Raw genomic sequence first — 4648 nt, 5'->3', positions numbered from 1 at the left:
GTGGATAGGACAATACTGCAGCGTCTCATCACAGCTTTCCAAGCAGGCCGAAAAGTAGACCTACAAAAGGTACTACAGCACGAGTTGATGAAGATCCCGATAAGTATTGCCAATAATGACGGTAGTCTGAGAACTGGTTCAAAATCTATCCTTGCAGATGTCATCACCAAAGATGTTGTTTGTCCATCGAAGATTAACGTTGACCCGTCCAATTCTTGCCTAGTCATTGATGGCCAAGCTGTAGTTGTTGCACTAGGAAAGCCTGTTGAAGCAAAGACCTTTGGAGATGTAGCTGATGTATTTGTTGAAAATGTACTTGTTTCTGGGAGATTCTTCAAAAGAATAGATGTGACCTTTGCTCCCTACGTTGACAACTCCATTAAAAGTAGAACACGATGACGGTGGTCGATGACAGAACAGTACCACTACCTCAGAACTGGAATGATTTTCTAGCTGTTCCTTCCAATAAACAGGATCTAGCACTTCTACTTTCCAATGAACTGATTGCCAAAGCACCTGGTGACAAGGTTATTGTAGTTGCTGGAGGATTTCGCACAGCACCATTGGTGGACATTGAAGTGCTCAGAGCCAACCACGAGGAAGCCGACACCAGGGTGGTATTGCACTGCATTCATGCCGAAGCTGAGGTCATCGTTGTGGCAGCACGAGACACGGACATTCTGTTGCTTCTATTGGTGTTCTTCTCTCGCATGAAGTGCAAACAGTTGTGGATGAAAGCAGGCACGTCTAAGCAGCAGAAGTACATTCCAGTTCATGAAATCAGATTGAAACTCGCATTCCCTGAATCTGTATACTCAGCGCTTCTGCCTTTCCATGCAATAACCGGATGCGACACTGTCTCCTACTTTTCCGGCCACAGCATGGAATGTGTTCATCAAAGAACATGCGTTACTTAGACACCTTGGACAAGGAGACCTCACAACGTCCAAGTTGCAAGATGCAGAAGAGTTCGTCTGTAAGTTGTACCATGTTGAGAATGTGAGGAAGACGGATGAAGCCCGTGTGAAGTTATTCCAGAAGTGTAAGGCACTTGAGGCACTACCCCCAACTTCAGATGCTCTGCGTGGACACATTGAGAGAGCCCATTATCAGACCCTGATCTGGAGACAATCCGATAATCCCAAACCTGATGTGCCACCATCGACAGACTTTGGTTGGGCAGTGGAAAGTGGATTCCTTGTTGCCAAACTCTCAACGCTAACACCTGTGCCAAAAGCATGTAGAGAGCAAGGGGTGCACAACATTGAGCTGTTCCTGTCGAAAGGGGAAACTAAATTGCACAGGAGCCTGCAAATGTTCCGATGGTGAGAGAGTTTGCATGAACAAACCAGTCTGAATGCAATGTTAAAATGTTTTCGATCAGTCGAGAAATAACCTTAAGTCTCGCTATACATGTATGCTTACAAATTCAGTGTCGTCATTGGACTCTGTCAGAGCCGACTTTACAGTTAAGCTGATGAAAGCAAGTCTGAGATTATGTCATAACTTTTCAACACATATTCCATGTAATGTATAATTTTTGTCAAATTTGACAAAACCAACTTCATGTTTTCTGTCATTCGCAACGTTTTTAGATTTCTCAAAATATTTAGTATGTAAATAGTTCCAAAGATTGTGCGGGTCAAGTGGGTGAAGGGGGGTATGTCTGGAACTTCACATTACTGACAAATGAATCACAATAGATACGTGTAACTTACCAAAACAAAACTAGACACGCGTGTTGAACGGTACCTGTATATTTATTATTTTGTACATAGGTCAAAAGTTGACCTAGTTTTGACCCCTTTTGATTATTATTATTATTATCATTATTATTACATAATTATTTATGGGCCTATGTAAAATTTCTCAACTGTTTGGCTAAGATTCCTTAAAATCATATAATCCATAGTGTACTGTAATGTATTGTACTGTGTAGGATCCCTTCGTTCTTTCCACCATATGCTCTTCGCTTCTTGTTTTCACTCGCCTCCCCACCCCTTTTCTCCATCCGCTTTCCCTATCTCCTGGCGTCCCGTCGCTTCCTCTCGTATTTTTCTGTTCCCTAATCGATTCCTTTCCTCGCTGCAACCCTAGTCTCTCTTACTTCACACCTCATTTCATCCGCCTTCTTCTCTCTCTCTTACTTTAAACCTTTCTTTCCTGCCGCCTCGCTCTCTTGACTTTAACATTTCTTTCCGCCCTTTCTCTCTTCTTTCATCGCCTTCCCCTCACTCTCTGTTTACTAACGGCCTGGCCTTCCTGCTCGCCTTCGCTCCATCTCCCTTCGCCGGTATCTACTGGGCTGACCGCTGGCAATTAGCCTCCTGCACTCTATTTTCTTTTTGCGAGACGCGTAGCGAGTCTATATCCGAACGAGTTTTACTGTCGGAATCGGCGGAGCGCGCAGCGATGATGGTGGGAAGAGGTGGAGAGGGAGCGGCGCGGAGGCGGCAGCGGAGAGGGGCAGGGGAGGGTGCACCAGGAGAGGGCAAGGGTGAGGAGGCAGCGTGGGGAGGTGGCAGGCGGGAGAGAGCAGGGTAAGGGGGCAGCGGGGGAGGCGCGCAGGAGAGAGAGCAGCGGGAAGGCGGCAGTGGAGGAGGAGGCAGAGAAGCGGCAGTGAGGGGAGGGCGCAGCACGGAGGGGCAGCGGCGGTGGACAAAGCGCGGAAGGCGGCAGTGGAAGCGAGGGGGCAGGTGAGGAGGGCAGGTGGAGGAGGGGAGCAGCAGCGGGGAGGCGGCAGTGGAGGAGAGGCAGGGGCGGAGGGCAGCGGGGAAGGTCGGCAGTGGAGGAGGGGCAGGGCGGAGGGGCAGTGGAGGACGGGCAGGGCGTGGCATGCGGGGAAGGCAGCAGCAAGAGGTAGGAGGCAGTGGAAAAGGCAGCGGGCGGAAGGCAGGCAGCAGAGGAGGAGGCAGCGTGGAGGAGGGTTTCAGGTCAGGGGAGGCGCAAGTGGAGGAGGGGGCAGGGGCGGATGTGGAAGGGGCAACAAGGAGGATTCGGCAGAGGGAGAGGGGTCCAGAAATAAGGGGGAGGGGACAGGAGCAGGAGAAGGCGGCAGTCGGATTGTAGGTGTAGCAGAGTGATGGGGTAGTAGGGGAGGGGCAGCGGGAGAGGGCACAGGGGAGGGGACAGCAGGAGAGCGGCAGGCGTGACGGCGGAGGGGAGTGGGTGGGCGGGGTGATGGTCGACTGAGGAGGGTATTTATTTGAGGGGGCAGCGGACTCTGGCTCTCTTCCCCCTCTTCCCTCTCTCCTCGCGCTCTCTCTCTCTCTCTACACTCCTCTCTCTTCTGCTCCTCTCTCTCCTCGCTCTTCCTCTCTCTCGATAACTCTGCTCGTCGTCCTCTCTCTCTCTCTCTCTGTCAGCCGTCGTTCTCTCTCGTACCAGCATCTTGACGGCAGCGGCAAAGCCTTCCATGGCGAAAAGGTTACGATTCTTTCTCCCATTGAGCTATGTGTCGGTGCAGCTGGGATTCAAATATCTGGCGTACTAAGATATGCTTGACACGCCAGCGATTTGCCCCAGTGATGCGATCCTCCCAATATTCTCGTTGCGGCTCTGGCAACAGTCCTTACCCCACGCCTCTGCCTACTACAGCATCCACCGCCTACCCCCGCGTCGCTCCACCCGCTCTCTCTCTCTCTCTCTCTCATCTCTTCTCGACTCTCGAGTCTCTCTCTCTCCTCTCTTCTCAGCCGCGCGGCGCGCTCCGTCCTCCTCTCTCTCAGCGTTGCGCGCTCAGTCTCTACTCTTCTCCTCTCTCTGCTTCGTCTTTCTCTGTCTCTCGGTCGCGTCAGAGTGGTGCTCGCGCTGTGCTCTCCTCGCACTCTCATCCCTTCTCCATCTCTCTCTCTCTTCGCACGCGCGCGCATGGGGTCTTCTCTCTCCTCGCGAGCGCGCGCAGGCTTTACTGCGTCTCTCATCTCTCTGCTCTCTCCTCTCTCTCTCGACGCGCGCTGCGCGCGCGGCTTTCTCTCTCTCTCGCTCTCTCTCTCTCTCTCTGCCTCTCTGGGTCGTCTGTCTGTCTTTCGTTCTCTTTCCCTCTCGTTCTCCATCTCTCTTGCACGCCCTCCTCCCTCTCTCGTCTCGCACTCGATCGCCTTATCGCACTTTATGTTTATTCGATAGCTGGGTGTTGTGAGGGAGTCATTAATATTTGATCGGATTTTGCTGCGGGTTTGTTTGTGCGGATGAATAAGGGATGCTGCATGCAGCGGGAAGATGCTGGAAGCGTGAAGCTGGCGTTTGGCACGCACGGAGACGCGCGCCTGCGACGCAAACGAGCGTCTAACTCGATGAAAATGAAGCCACTCGCAGTATAGGGATGTGGGCAATAGTCGTCCCAGTTATGCAGTTGGTGGCGGGAGGAAAGAGGAAGGGAAGGGAAGGGGAGGGGAGGGAGGGAAGGGATGAGGGGGAAGGTGGGAAGAGGAGAAGAGTGAAGGTGGGAGGAGGGGGGGGAGAAGGGAACGTGGGGCGAGAGAGGCAGACGGAAGGGAAGGGGCGAAGAGGAAGGAAGATAGGGAGGAAGGAGAGGAGGAGGGTAGGGGAGGAGGGAAGGGAAGGAGAGGTAGGGATTGGGGAAGGGAGGGGAAGGGAGATTACATTAATCAGAATTCATGAATATAAAACCTATCTTATATAGAGT

The sequence above is a fragment of the Priapulus caudatus genome, unplaced genomic scaffold (assembly GCF_000485595.1).
Source record: "Priapulus caudatus unplaced genomic scaffold, Priapulus_caudatus-5.0.1 Scaffold1316, whole genome shotgun sequence".
NCBI classification, from domain to species: Eukaryota; Metazoa; Priapulida; class Priapulimorpha; order Priapulimorphida; family Priapulidae; genus Priapulus; species Priapulus caudatus.
The sequence above is the reverse complement of the archived record's forward strand: the minus strand, read 5'-3'. Positions refer to the sequence as shown.